General features: G+C 39.8%; 1 pseudogene; it reads left to right on the top strand.

Moving 5' to 3' along the window:
• The first annotated feature begins 2,855 nt into the window (after positions 1-2,855).
• Positions 2,856-16,190, top strand: LOC110529006 (annotated as a pseudogene).
• The last annotated feature ends 147 nt before the right edge of the window (positions 16,191-16,337 follow it).

Genomic DNA, 16,337 nt, shown 5'->3' with positions numbered 1-16,337 from the left:
ACTGTCCAGTTTGAGAGTTTTTTGCAGCTCGTTCCAGTCACTAATTGCAGCGAACTGAGAAGAGGAGCGACCCAGCAATGTGTGTGCTTTATGGACCTTTAACAGAATGTGACTGGCAGAACGGGTGTTGTATGTGGAGGATGAGGGCTGCAGTAGTTATCTCAGGTAGGGGGAGTGAGGCCTAAGAGGGTTTTATAAATAAGCATCAACCAGTGGATCTTGCTGCGGGTATACAGAGATGACCATTTTATAGAGTAGAATAGAGTGCAGTGATGTGTCCAATAAGGAGCATTGGTGGCAAATCTGATAGCCGAATGGTAAAGAACATCTAGCCGCTCGAGAGCACCCTTATCTGCCAATCTATAAATTATGTCTCCGTAGTCTAGCATGGGTAGGATGGTCATCTGAATCAGGATTAGTTTGGCTGCTGGGGTGAAAGAGGAGTGAAAATATTATAGAAGAAACCGAGTCTAGATTTAACCTTAGCCTGCAGCTTTGATATGTACTGAGAGAAGGACAGTGTACCCTCTACTCATACTCCCAAGACCTTGTATGAGGTGACTACCTTAAGCTCTAAACCCTCAGAGGTGGTAATCACACTGGGGGCATTATTACCAAACCACATTACCTTTGTTTTGGAGGTATTCAGGACAATATTAAAAAACAAATAGCAATTTACATATATAAGAGTTGTATACGTTTGTTGTCCCTCTCTGCTATCGCCGGTCCGTCTGCTGGATAATAGTTCATCAGAGAGTCTATGGTTGCATTACACAGAAGTCCCAAGGACTTCGTGGTTGTTGTTGTTATAATGGAAACTTCAGAATACCATTCGGAAATGTTCTTAGATCGGAAGCGTTTACCAGACTAAGGTATTTAAACAGCTGCAGTCTGAATAATTGTTCTTTAATTTGTAGATTTCATAGCCATTTCAATGAGGGGACCTCATCCCTGTGTTTTTTACTCTTGTAGAGTTGCCAACCAGGACTAGTGTTAAAAAAAAGAACAAAACATTAAATATATAAATATGGGTTCACAGTGGGGCCGAACCGAGGTCTCCATACCGAACGGTTTTCTACCAATATGTGTACCTTACACCCCTAGTATACTCTATACTCACCAATGGTCACACTGCAAAGTTGAATGTACACTATTTGGACTCTCTCTGGACAATTGTTGTCATGCTATATTTAGACATGATGATAACAGACATGCCTGTCAGACTGTGGTTATTATGCGACTCACCGTCACTGGGTCTTGATGCTGACAGTCTTCTACACCACAAATGTATTCCTCATCTTAGCACATGTGGTAGTTTGTGTCATACTCTCACCCTCACTACAACATCAGCTCCAGCTCCAAATGCACATAGGCCTACACAGACACTTGCTTGCACATAGATGCTTAAATTCTCTCTCTCTCTCTCTCTCTCTCTCTCTCTCTCTCTCTCTCTCTCATTGGCTGCAGCTGTGGGCTTACAATACTTCACATTGCAGGGAAGATTAGCAGTAGTTACAACATGTAGTTGTACATCTGTTTATGTACAGATTCAACTGCACAGTTTTGAAAACAAAAGTACCAATAGAAACATTCATTCACATACATTTCAACCCAAAATGTGAAGGTAACTGTGCAGCCATCAGGGAGTTTGAGCATAGGGTGTTCTACAGCTGGATGCTGAAAAGTCACACTTACATTACTGCATTAGGCCAGTTATTCCCAAACTGGGGTATGGGGTACGTGCAATGCCGTCGGGGGTATGCCAAATAAAAATGTGATTTACATTTTTTTTTCTCACATTTTCAAACAGTACATTTATATTCTCCAACAGGGCTATATGTTTGGGTGAGGTTTTTTTTCTCCCCTGAGTAGCCTCATTTCAATGTCAAAAATAAAATGAAACCATCTAGTGTTCAGCGAAATAACAACACAATGTCAAATACAGGTAGCCTAGTCAAATAATTAACATCCAATTACATTAACCGTTACTCTCTCGCGGGAAACCTTCACTCATAAGCAGACATTTAGAAACGAAACATGACAATTTGAAAAATAAGCCATGGGAGTTTTTTGAGTGAGAATAAAGACAGCTTTCGAGTAGTAAGACATGTATAAAAGCAACAGATACCATTAATAACAAGGGGCTAGAAGCGTCTTATATGGTGAGCTACCTAGGACAGACAAGCCCCATACTATTGTGGAGGACTTCATTCTTCCTGCTGCCGCGGATATGGTTGGGACAATGTTGGAGGAGAAGGCAAAAAAACTATACGGACAATGTCTTCATCAAACAACACTGTTTCACGACACATCAGTGACATGGCAGGATATATTTTGAAACAATTAGTGAATTATATGCGTTACAGCCGGATAAGTCAACAGATGTGGTGGGCCTGGCACAGCTCCTGACGTACAGTATGTCCGTTACGTTTATGGGGGGTCAATTAAGGAACACATCCTCTTCTGCAAACCACTGAAAACCAGGGCAACATGAGATTTGAAAAGTACTGGACAGCTTTGTGACATCAAATGGACTTTGGTGGTCAAGATGTGTTGGTATCTGTACTGATGGTGCAAAAGTCATGACAAGAGACATAGTGGAGTGGTAACGCGCATGCAAGCAGTTGCTCCCAACACCACTTGGGTACAGTGCAGCATCCACCGAGAGGCTCTTGCTGCCAAGGGGATGCCTGACAGATTGAAATACATTTTGGGCATGACAGTGAAAATGGTTAACTTTGTTAAAACTTCTTATGGCTGGGTGCAGTATTCAGTAGCTTGGATGAATAAGGTGCCCAGAGTAAACTGCCTGCTACTCAGGCCCAGTTGCTAATATATGCATATTATTAGTAGATATGGATATTCTGTAAGATGTCCAGTCATTTCAATTATTCTTCTTTCACAGGCATGATCACATCACATACTAATGTATTTCCTATTGTATATAGTTTTAATATCACCCTTAATCATCATGTCAGATACAAAGTATTGAATGCAAGTGTCATCCCTGATGGACAATTTATTGACAACAAGAAGGCTTCAGAGAAGCTCCTGGGATCAATAGATGTGGACAAGAGTCAGTACAAGTTTGGGCACACTAAGGTAGAGCAATGGACTGCAGTATCACTTTTCCCACAAAAACCACAAACATTGAGCTCAATTGAAAAAAATTGTAGCTCTGTATTTTCTATAAATATAATAAAGATCAATATTCCTATAGGTGTTCTTCAAAGCTGGTCTTCTGGGTACTCTGGAGGATATGCGAGATGAGAAACTGTTTTTTAAATGATTATTATTAACAGAGAAGCAATTTACTCCATCCAATACAACATCCGCTCATTTATGAACGTAAAACAGTGGCCATGGATGAAGCTGTACTTCAAGATCAAGCCTCTTTTAAAATCAGCAGAAGCTGAAAAAGAGATGGCCGCAATGAAGGAAAACTTTGAGAAAATTAAGGAGGATCTGGCAAAGGCCTTGGCCAAGATAAAAGGACTAGAGGAGAAAATGGTTTCTCTTCTGCAGGAAAAATAATGACCTGCAGCTACAGATAGCATCTGTAAGTTAACAAATTGCTTGTTTAATACAATTATTTTTGATGTCATTTAATTTGCCTTTGATTTCCAGTGTTGTTTAATTTATATTTAATCTGCTGTAGGAAGAGAATACTCTCTCTGGTGCTGAGGAAAGATGTGAGGGACTCATCAAGAGTAAGATCCAGATGGAAGCCAAACTCAAAGAGATTACTGAGAGGTTGGAGGATGAGGAGGAGATCAATGCTGAGCTGACTGCCAAAGAGAGAAAATTGGAGGATGAGTGCTCTGAGCTTAAGAAAGACATTGATGACTTGGAGCTCACCTTGGCCAAAGTGGAGAAAGAGAAACATGCCACTGAAAATAAGGTTTACCTTTTATGACGAGGTTGTGAAGTTGTGTATTAATTTTAAATGTAAAAGACAAAGCATTGATGATTTTATATGAAATAATTCAATTTAGGTTAAAAACATGACAGAGGAGATGTCTTCTCAAGATGAGTGCATTATCAAGTTAACCAAGGAGAAGAAAGCCCTCAAGAGGCACACCAGCAGGTCCTTAATGATCTCTAGGCAGAGGAAGACAAATTCAACACTCTGACCAAGACCAAGACCAAACTTGAACAGCAAGTGGATGATGTGAGTAAGAGATGTGACAACCAAGGTCATACATAGCCCTCTTAAAACAGCGTCATGTTATCATCCAAGGAAATAAAATAAATGTACTGTTTACTTAATATTGTGAAACTGTTCTTGTGTGGTCTAGTTGGAGGGTACCCCTCCGCATGGACCTTGAGAGAGCCAAGAGGAAGCTTGAAGGAGATCTGAAACTGGCCCTGGAGTCCTTGATGGACCTGGAGAATGACAAGAAGCAGTCTGATGAGAAGATCAAGAAGTACATTTAAAATCTAAGCAGTTGTTGAACCATTCTCTAGAAGGGATCGCCTGATATATATTTTAATATATACTTTTTTATCCAAAACAGGAAAGACTTTGAGACAAGCCAACTTCTCAGCAAAATTGAAGATGAGCAGGCATTTGGTGCTCAGCTTCAGAAGAAAATCAAATAACTCCAGGTGATCTGTCAGTTCAATATGCCACAACAAATAAGATTAATAACATAGATACATTATGGAGCCCTATTTAAATATGTAATGTTTTAAGCAAATAAACATTTAAATCCATTGTATGTTTCAGGCCCGTATTGAGGAGCTGGAGGAGGAGATTGAAGCTGAACGTGCTGCTCGTGCCAAGGTTGAGAAGCAGAGGTCTGATCTCTCTAGGGAACTTGAGGAGATCAGTGAGAGACTTGAAGAGGCTGGTGGTGCAACATCTGTTCAGATTGAGATGAGCAAGAAGCGTGAGGCTGAGTTCCAGAAGCTGCGTCATGATCTTGAAGAGTCCACACTGCAGCATGAGGCCACCGCTGCTGCTCTCCGTAAGAAGCAGGCCGACACTGTGGCAGAACTGGGAGAGCAAATCGACAACCTCCAGCGTGTCAAACAGAAGTTGGAGAAGGAGAAGAGTGAATACAAAATGGAGATTGTTGACCTCTCCAGCAATATGGAAGCTATCGCCAAAGCAAAGGTGGGAGATGATGTGGTTGCCAGAATATTAAAAAAAAAAATAACCTGATGAAAATAATGAAAAATAACCTGTTAAACGTTCTTGATAGGGTAATGTAGAAAGAATGTGCTGAACCCTTGAAGGTCAATTGAGTGAATTAAAGATAAAGAATGATGAGCATGTCCACCAACTTAATGACATAAATGTTCAGAGAGCAAGGCTTCTGACTGAGAATGGTGAGTTTAAAAGGGAAGGTTAGTATTTCTGTTTGTTTTCCATAATACCAATAAACCTAACTTCCAACTTTCTGTCTCAATCAGGTGAACTTGGTCGTCAAATGGAGGAGAAAGAATATCTTGTTTCACAGCTGACCAGGGCTAAGCAGGCTTACACACAGCAGATTGAGGAACTCAAGAGGTATATTGAAGAGGATGTGAAGGTCAACTGCCATCTTCTACTATACTGCCTCTTTGTGATTCATATAAATGTTCCATTTTGATGAAGTGCTTAATTTTAACTTTTGTTTTGTTACTGCTGACCATTAGGCCAAAAATGTCCTAGCCCATGGTGTGCAGTCAGCCCAACATTACTGTGATCTGCTTCGGGAGCAGTTTGAGGAAGAGCAGGAGGCCAAGGCTGAGCTGCAGTGTGCCTTGTCCAAGGCCAACAGCGAGGTCGCTCAGTGGAGAACCAAATATGAGACTGATGCCATTCAGCGCACTGAGGAGCTTGAGGATGCCAAGTAATTTAAAAAACATTCTACCACTCTATCTTCATAATCACCAAAGTACCTACAATGGCTAAAATTAGAATTTTCTTCTGTCTTTTTACAGGAAAAAGCTTACCCAGTATCTGCAAGATGCGCAGGAAGTTGTTGAAGAAACAAACTCCTAGTGTGCTTCTCTGGAGAAGACCAAGCAAAGACTGCTGGGTGAAGTGGAGGATCTCATGATTGATGTGGAGAGAGCTAATGCTTTGGCTGCCCAGCTTGACAAGAAGCAAAGGATTTTTGACAGGGTAACGTTTTGACAAAGATATCAATGAAATACAGTCAAATCTATACATTATGAATTCTTGCATATTCATTTACTTAACTGTGCTCCCAGGTTCTGGTCGAGTGGAAGCAGAAGTATGAGGAGGGCCAGGCAGAGCTAGAAGGGTCTCTGAAAGAGGCTCGCTCTCTCAGCACTGAACTGTTCAAGATGAAGAATTCATATGAAGAAGCTTTGGACCACCCGGAGACACTGAAGAGAGAGAACAAGAACCTGCAGCGTATGGGGAAATTAAAATAAATCACTCTCTTTTTAACAATGCACCATCTATGCTCTGGTATGTGTGGATACAAATCCACAATGTTATTCATTTCCCTCCCTTTTTCATTTCAATAGAGGAGATCTCTGACCTGACTGAACTGGTTGGTGAGTCTAGAAAGAGCATCCATGAACTGGATAAGGCAAAGAAGACTGTGGAGAATGAGAAGGCAGAAATCCCGGCTGCACTAGAAGAAGCAGAGGTGTACACCCCAATAGTTTTTATCTCAACAAAGTGATCTTGATAATATACATGTCATTCCTACATCACTACATTATTTAATGGTTTGGTTATTGTTCAATTCTATAGGGCACACTGGCGCATGAGGAATCCAAGATTCTTCGTATACAGCTGGAGCTCAACCAGATCAAAGGGGAAGTTGACAGGAAGCTGGCGGAGAAGGATGAGGAGATAGAGCAGATCAAGAGGAACGTGATGGACTCCATGCAGAGCATTCTGGACTCTGAGATCAGGGGTAGGAATGATGCTATGAGAGTCAAGAAAAAGATGGAGGGAGACCTCAATGAGATGGAGATTCAGCTGAGCCATGCCAACCGTCAGGCTGCTGAAGCCCAAAAACAGCGGAGGAATGTCCAGGGAGCACTCAAGGTATAAACTTTATTTTTGTATTGAGTCCCACATGGATTGTTCTTTCTCTTTAGATGTTGTTAAAATACATTTTACAAATATCCTCACGATGCCCAACTGCAACTTGACGACGCCGTCCATGTCGCAGATGACATGAAGGAGCAGGTATCTATGGTGGAGCGCAGGAATAACCTAATGATGGCTGAAATTGAAGAACTGAGGGCTGCCCTGGAACAGACTGAGAGAGGCCGCAAAGTGGCGGAGCAGGAGCTGGTTGATGCCAGCGAGCGTGTAGGACTCCTGCACTCTCAGGTACATATAAAATATTAACTTTCTCTCGGTTACAAATGGGGTGAGGTACAATCATGTTTTGCAATGTGATTAAATGCCCCCAATTCATACAGAATATCAGCCTCATCAACACTAAGAAGAAGCTGGAGGTTGACCTCACTCAGGTCCAAGATGAAATGGAAGACACCGTCCAGGAGGCAAGAAGTGCAGAGGAGAAGGCCAAGAAGGCTATTACTGATGTGAGTTTCATGTTCTGGCTTTTGTATATAATAACAATATCTTACAATGTGATAAGTAAAAATAGTTTGGACATTTAATTGTTCATACATCATCAGTAACTATCATATCATTTACCTTTTACAACTACTGCAGAAGTGTTCATATAATCAATGTACACAACATATTATTCCAGGCTGCCATGATGGCAGAGGAGTTGAAGAAGGAGCAGGACACCAGCAGTCACCTGGAGAGGATGAAGAAGAACCCGGAGGTCACAGTCAAGGACCTGGCACACTGCCTGGATGAGGCTGAGAACCTGGCCATGAAGGGAGGATAGAAACAACTCCAGAAACTGGAGGCTATGGTATGTACTATACATTACAGCATGTACAGGTGTAGAGCAAGCTACATTGTATATGAGACCTTAACTGAGAAAAGTAAGGTAAGGTCCAAGAACTGGAGGGTGAAGTTGATGCTGAACAGAGACGTGGAGCTGAAGTCATTAAAGGTGTTCGCAAATATGAAAGAAGAGTCAAGGAGCTCATCTACCAGGTATAACCATGATTCATTGATTATAAAAATAAAAGATATTGTGTACTGCAGTGGAGTATTTGACAGGACATTTCCAACTCTTGTAAATTCTACAGACTGAAGAGGAGAAGAAAAATGTGAGCAGGCTGCAGGATCTAGCTTCAGTTGGAAATGAAGGCCTACAAGAGAGCGGCTGAGGAAGCTGTGAGTATCATATTCCTTTACAGATTTTTTAGTATTGGGGACATACAGTGCCTTGCGAAAGTATTCGGCCCCCTTGAACTTTGCGACCTTTTGCCACATTTCAGGCTTCAAACATAAAGATATAAAACTGTATTTTTTTGTGAAGAATCAACAACAAGTGGGACACAATCATGAAGTGGAACGACATTTATTGGATATTTCAAACTTTTTTAACAGATCAAAAACTGAAAAATTGGGCGTGCAAAATTATTCAGCCCCTTTACTTTCAGTGCACACAAACAATGACTACATCTCATCAGCCCCACATGCTCACATCCCCATCACTAGTGCCTGCATTATTATTTGGCCTTAAATTGTATCAATTTGTTTTTCTCAGTCATCCATGTTTGCATTTGAATTATAACAGCATCTAAACAGACCACCTGGTGTCTCTTTCAGCGTGTAGCTGAGCTATGCCATTATTGTGTCCATATCAGTCCTTTGATAAAACTGGCATTCCTTTGTTTTCCCATGAATAGGCTGTCAGTATCATACATCTATCCATTTGTCTGGGGGTGTCAGTTCTCTAAAACCTCATAAGACAATTACTGCCCACTTTATTTACTGGCCTCTGTTAATCAACACATCATTCAGCAGAATATCCTCAAATGAAGTTAACTGAAGTGGCTATTGCACTGATCTGATGGTGAAAACTACATGAAAGATCAATGTTCATGCATTTAGAATAAAGCTGTGAAAATGCAACTTAAAATTGGGATGGGGATATTAAGATGTTGTTCACACAGCAGTACTACATCCAGATATAAGGGAAATTAAAGTCTAAAATGCAGATGTTTTATGGTTCTGCAAGTCAATAAATGGCAACCATTAGATCACAACCAGATTGCTGTTAGCAATCTTATGACATTTCTGTTAGTATTTCATGAGACTCCAACCCCTTTAATGTTTTAAGCAGTTGCTTTGTTGTTAAGAAAGACAGTGATAGAGCCTCATACCACAAATGACATTGCAGCCTCATCTTCCACTCCACACTATTCTATTAGCTTGGTACTGTATGTATGCCTGTATGAAGGTAAGCGCAGATACACAAAAAAAGAAGGAAAGTCTTTCTAAAAATAACACATTTAGCTAACTTAGTCCTATTGTTCTATGAAGAGTGTCATGTTAATATCTCGGTAATGTAAAAAATAAAAAAAGAGGTGTTTTACCAATTAGTCTTGCAAGCATTTGTCAAATGTTAGTCCTACTGTACTAAGTGAGCAAGGACACGCTCTGTTCTTCTAATTTGTCATTTAATTCACAGGACAAAATCAGTCCAGCACGTAAATCCATTTACCATTTACTTACCACAAACCAGTATTGTAAAAGAGAGTAAGCTACCTGCAAATCTTAAACTGATGGTTATCATATACATCTACTTGACACAAAATGTTAAAATGGAAGAGGTACAACATAAAAACTAACATGGGTTTGACATATTATTTTTTGCTGAAAAATGGCAGAAGAACTTTGACTTACAGTTGCATTTCCAACGAGGGGCTAAATCATGACTGAAGAGAGCAAGACAGTTTTATATCAAAAGTTGACACAAAATAAGGCTTTGTCACACTTGGTGACAAAAAACTAGGCTGTGAGAGCATTGCTGAGTAGGCAGCTATATTTATATTCCATCCTAATAAGAACACAGGGGAGGGTAAGAGATCAAGTATCGGATTTGGATTGAATATATTACCTATTTTATGATGTGTAAACTTCTCAGAAATGTCTTAATGCCCTCTATCTTGGCCTGTTCAATATCATCTTTCCACAAGGAAAGAATGCGAGCTAATTCACAACATATAATTCGAGCCACTCCTTACTTCCCTATATGATCGAATGATATATTGTGAATTAGCTCTCATTCTTTCCTTGTGGAAAGATGATATTGAACAGGCCAAGATGGAGGGCATTAAGACATTTCTGAGAAGTTTACACATTTTTATACAAAAGGCTAAGCTGTGTTTCAATATATTTAACTTGTGATTAGGAATATTTTCTAGTAATATTTATATCCGTTGCGTTATGCTAATTAGTGTCAGTTGATGACAACGCTCCCGGATCCAGGATAGGTAGTATCAATAGGTTTTAACTACCAGGAAACATCATTATGGTGAGGTTGATTTCACATCTTGCCAAGTATTATACAGATGAAGAACAGAGGGTCAAATCTGTGGAGTGGTTGATTGACTTACAGAGGCATAAATCAGTGGCAAGTTTCTTTTTTGCAGTTATAGGTGTAAAGGATCTTACTTTGACCAGTATTGTCGTAGCAAAATAATCCTGCAGCAACAGGATTTGAATGTTACTTGATCGGTGGTAAGGCTATGAAACTACAGTGCTCAGAATATGTGGGAACTCCTTCAAGACTGTCACCTGGAATGCTTTTCCAGCAATCTCATGAAGTTGGCTGAGAGAATGCCAAGAATGCAAAGCTGTCATCAAGGCAAAGGGTGCCTGCTTTGAAGAATCTAAAATCTAAAACATATTTTGATTTGTTTAACACATTTTTGGTTACTAAATTATTCCATATATGTTATTGTAGAAAATAGTAAAAATAAAGAAAAACACTTGAATGAGTAGGTGTGTCCAAACTTTTGACTGGTACTGTGTATTTTTTTAAAATTCTGCAGTCCTTTAAATGTACTTTTCAAGGAGATAAGCCTGTTTCCACTGTCATGTGTTATCATCATTCTATCAAGTCCACAGACTGACAACTGTTTAGGCCCAACTTTGCTTGTTAGTCACATGAAAGACTTGCAAGGATTCTGGAACAGTATGCCGGTGACATGTGAGAGCTTCTCCACAGTTAAACTGGGATCCTCTGCAGTGCCAAGGTGCATTAGGGGAGATTAGCTTCAACATAAGACCAAAACAATGTCTGAACTCCAGTAACTGATATCCTTCACAGAACAGCATTTTCACAACATTAAGAAACGGTAGATCACAAGTGACCTATTCTATAAATACTCAGTGAAATTGAACCCACAGTTTGGGAGGCTTAATTTCCATTGTGACTAGGTTGCCATTTATACTTCCAATACCGCATTCTATTTGAGAACAGAGCTCTTAATCAAGAATTAAATATTGATGTCAGCTATAAAAACATATTTGACATAGTAACATATATTAGATTATCCATTTATGTTCAGCAATGGCCACAATCACTTGACTACATTGATAAGTATTTAAAAATGACAGAAATATCAGTGGCAAGTTCAGTATCTTTGTATGTTAATGACACAGACACAAGATACAAAATCAGAATAATGAATACTTCTATAGACTGTAAAATAGGTGGCATGATGTACAGATGATTCATATGTTTGTTATTTACTTTTTGGTATTACATGACTTGAATATCAATATCAAACTTGAGCAATTTTACCAGTATTCTGATTAGTACATCCTGATTGAAATAATAATGAGTCATTATAGATACAAATTCCCTTAACAAATATCCACTTGGTTTTCCTTCTTATATTTTCAGATCACCTTTGCAGTACACATACTTTTCTCTTGGAGAAGGAAAGCAGGAAGATTAAATAATATTTGCTTATTGATCCATCTTGAGTAGCATTTATTAGCATTTAAAAAAGTTGATTTATCGCTTTGAAAATGCATTTTTCCAATTAATCGAAACTAACAGAATTTGTTGGCATGTACCAGACAAAAGTTTGGACACACCTACTCATTCAAATTATTTCTTAATTTGTTTTATTTTCTATAATACAATAATAGTGAAGACAACAAAACTATGAAATAACACATATGGATTTATTTTGTAACCCAAAAAGTGTTCAACAAATCAAAATACATTTTATGTTTGAAATTCTTCAAAGTAGCCACCCTTTGCCTTGATGATAACTTTGCACAAGCTTGGCATTCTCTCAACCAGCTTCACCTGTAATGCTTTTCCAACTGTCTTGAAGGAGTTCCCACATATGCTGAGCACTTGTTTGCTGCTTTTCCTTCACTATGCTGTCCAACTCATCCCAAACCATCTCAATTGGGTTGAGGTCGGGTGATTGTGGAGGCCAGGTCATCTGATGCAGCACTCCATCACTATCCTTCTTGATCAAATAGCCTCTACACAGCCTGAAGGTGTGTTGGGTCATTGTCCTGTTTAAAAACAAATGATATGCCATCTCATCTGGTTTGCCCTTAGAGGGACTATCACTGCAGAATGCTGTAGTAGCCATGCTGGTTAAGTGTGCCTTGAATTCTAAATAAATCACAGACAGTGTCACCAGCAAATCACCACCACATCTCCTCCTCCATGCTTCACGGTGGGAACCACACAAATCAAATCAAATTGTATTGGTCACATACACATGGTTAGCAAATGTTAATGGAAGTGTAGCGAAATGCTTATGCTTCTAGTTCCGACAATGCAGTAATATCTAACGAGTAATCTAACAAATTCATGACTACCTTATACACACAAATGTAAAGTGATGAATAAGAATATGTACATACAAATATATGGATGAGCGATGACCATGCGGCATAGGCAAGATGCAGTAGATGGTATAGAATACAGTATATACATATGGGATGAGTACTAATGTAGGATATGTAGACATTATTAAAGTGCCGTTATTTAAAGTGACTAGTGATACCTTTATTAAATCAATTTATTACATGTATTAAAGTGGCCAGAGATTTGAGTCTGTATGTTGGCAGTGGCCACTCTATGTTAGTGATGGCTGTTTAACAGTCTGGTGGCCTTGTGCTGTTTGGTGGCCTTGTGTCTGGTGCTGTTTTTCAGTCTCTCTGTCCCAGATTTGATGCAGCTGTACTGACCTCACCTTCTGGATGATAGCGGGGTGAACAGGCAGTGGCTCGGGTGGTTGTCGTCCTTGATGATATTTTTGGCCTTCTTGTGACATCGGGTGCTGCAGAGATCATCCGTTCACCTCCTCTGCATCTCACAAAGACACGGAGGTTGGAAGAAAAAATCTCAAATTTGGACTCATCAGACCAAAGGACAGATTTCCACCGGTCTAATGTCCATTGCTCGTGTTTCTTGGCCCAGCAAGTATCTTCTTCTTATTGGTGTCCTTTAGTAGTGGTTTATTTGCAGCAATTTGACGATGAAGACCTGATCCACATAGTCTCTTCTGAACAGTTGATGTTGAGATGTTTACTTGAACTCTGTGAAGCACTTATTTGTGCTGCAATCTGAGGTGCAGTTAACTCTAATGAACTTATCCTCTGCAGCAGAGGTAACTCTGGGTCTTCCTTGCCTGTGGCGGTCCTCGTGAGAGCCAGTTTCATCATAGTGCTTGATAGTTTTAGCAATTGCACTTGAAGAAACTTTGAAAGTTCTTGAAATGTTCTGGATTGACTGATGTCTTAAAGTAATGTTGGACTGTTTTTTTTCTTTTTGCGTATTTGAGCTGTTCTTTCCATAATATGGACTTGGTCTTTTACCAAATATGTCTATCTTCTGTATACTACTCCACCTTGGTCACAACACAACTGATTGGCTCAAACGCGTTAAGAAGGAAATAAATTCCACAAATTAACTTTTAACAAGGCACATCTGTTAATTGAAATGCATTCCAGGTGACTACCTCATAAAGCTGGTTGAGAGAATGCCAAGCGTGTGCAAAGCTGTCATCAAGGCAAAGGGTGGCTACTTTGAAGAATCTCAAATATAACATATATTTTGATTTGTTTAACACTTTTTTGGTTACTACATGATTCCATATGTGTTATTTCATAGTTTGATGTCTTCACTATTATTGTACAATGTAGAAACATTTTCCAATAAAGAAAACCCTTGAATGAGTAGGTGTGACTGGTACTGTATATACAGTGGGGTCAAAATGATTGACACCCTTGATAAAGATGAACAATGATGTCTATATAAAGCAAACAGTTCAAATACTGAGCTGTATTGTTTGCTCAAAATCTTCAGAACATTTTTGGAATTATATTATTGTATACAATTGTTACACAAGTAATATTTTTATTTAAAAAATGTGTAAAAAGTTTAATGTTTGGTCCCATATTCCAAGCTTGTGACTCTACAAACTTGTTGGATGCATTTGCAGGACCCCAGTCTGAGGTTATGAACACTCTGGAGATGGTTTTCATCAAGGATCTCTCTGTACTTTGCTCTGTTCATCTTTCCCTAGATTCTGACTAGTCTCCAATTCCGTGCAGCTGAAAAACGTCCCCACAGTATGATGCTGCCACCACCAGGCTTCACCATATGGATGTTGCCAGGTTTCCTCCAAACTTGACGCTTGGCGTTAAGGCCATTAGACCAGAGGATCTTGTTTCTCATGATCTGAGTCCTTTAGGTGCATTTTTGCAAACTCCAAGTGGGCTGTCATGTGCCTTTTACTGAGGAGTGACTCCCATCTGGCCAATCTACCGTAAAGGCCGGATTGGTGGAGTGCTACAGAGATGGTTGTCCTTCTCAAAGATTCTCCCATTTCACAGAGGAACTCTGGAGCTCTGTCAGAGTGCCCATCGGGTTCTTGGTCACCTCCCTGACCAAGGCCCCGATTGCTCAATTTGGCTGGGTGGCCAGCTCTAGGAAGAGTCTTGGTGGTTCCAAACTTCTTCGATTTAAGAATAATGGTGCCACTGTGTCCTTGGGGACCTTCAATGCTGCAGAAATGTTTTGGTACCCTTTCCCAGATCTGTGACTCGACACTATCCTGTCTCGGAGCTGTAAGGACACTTCCTCTGACAAGCGCTGTTAACTGTGGGATGTTATATAGACAGGTGTGTGGATTTCCAAATCGTGTCCAAGCAATTGAATTTACCAGAGGTTGACTCCAATCAAGTTGTAGAAACATATCAAGGATGATCAATAGAAACAGGATGCACCTGAGCTCAAATTCAGGTCTCTTGTTTTCACTTTGTCATTATGGGGTATTGTGTGTAGATTGATGAGGAAAGACATGTAATTTAATCAATTTTAACATAAGGCTCTAACGGTAAAAAAATGTGGAAAAAGGGAACGGGTCTGAATACTTTCCGAATGCACTGTATAGGTTGGGGGTCCCTAGGTTGCTAATTTGCCATGGGCGGGGTCTCTGTGCAAGAAAAGGTTGAAGACCCCTGATTTACATTGTTGTTTTTATCCCATAATGTTTATAAACCCTGGATTGCGTGTGCAATGTATTGGCCATTGAGAGGCTTTGAAACCACCGGCCGGCCATATTGGGACTCCCCAGTAGGAGCAGTCCTCCACTGGAATTAATGGAATTCTACAGTATTTCAATAAAAAAATGTCAAGGACAAAAAGACAAGCATTTAAGTGTTTTGTTGTTGTAGTGGGGACAGTAACATAAGTACTCTAAAAGTATAATGTTTTTATATTTATTTTTGTATGTTTAGTTCACATATAATTCAAAAGTATGCATTATGGTGTCTGTAATAGAATAAACATGTCAAAAACGAATTAATAAATGCATTTCTATGGCTTCTAATATATTTTTTTACAGTGGAGGAGGAGGACCAAGATTGCTGTTCGGTGGCTTCAACACAGCGCCTCCTGAGAGAGGCAGGTTGAAGTGGCCAGAGTCAGAGAAATGTAGAAGGTGTCGTATGCTGAGTAGTAGATTTGTGCCAGCACAAAGGGATAGGCAAAAGAGTTTGCCTATTTATTATTCAGTAAGGTTGGCTTTTTAGCGTTCACAGCAATGGTTATCAAAATAGTGATTTATTATTCAGTAAGGTTGGCTTCTTAGCGTTCATAGCAATGGTTATCAACTGTACTGCAGAAATGGAACATAAATCACAGAAAATATATTTTGTAGTGGCAGCTGCAGAGATGTATTTGGGTATACGAGATTTGACTTCAGAAGAGTTACAAGGTGTGTTGAGGGGTGGTGTCCCGTCCTCCCAGGCCATTGGCATCGTGCAGGAGGAGATAGGGTCAAAATAGTGGAATGGGGTAGTGGGTTTTTAATGACTGTATATGGTGGTGTTTCACTTCCTAGACTACTAGATGAACAAGACTAATGAAGATAATTTAATGTCGTTCGACCGTGCCTGGCTTTACACTCCAGTACAGTAGGTGGCGGTGTACGCA

This window comes from Oncorhynchus mykiss, chromosome 7 (genome assembly GCF_013265735.2).
Source record: "Oncorhynchus mykiss isolate Arlee chromosome 7, USDA_OmykA_1.1, whole genome shotgun sequence".
In the NCBI taxonomy this organism is placed as follows: domain Eukaryota; kingdom Metazoa; phylum Chordata; class Actinopteri; order Salmoniformes; family Salmonidae; genus Oncorhynchus; species Oncorhynchus mykiss.
This window is presented reverse-complemented; position numbering and strand designations above follow the sequence as displayed.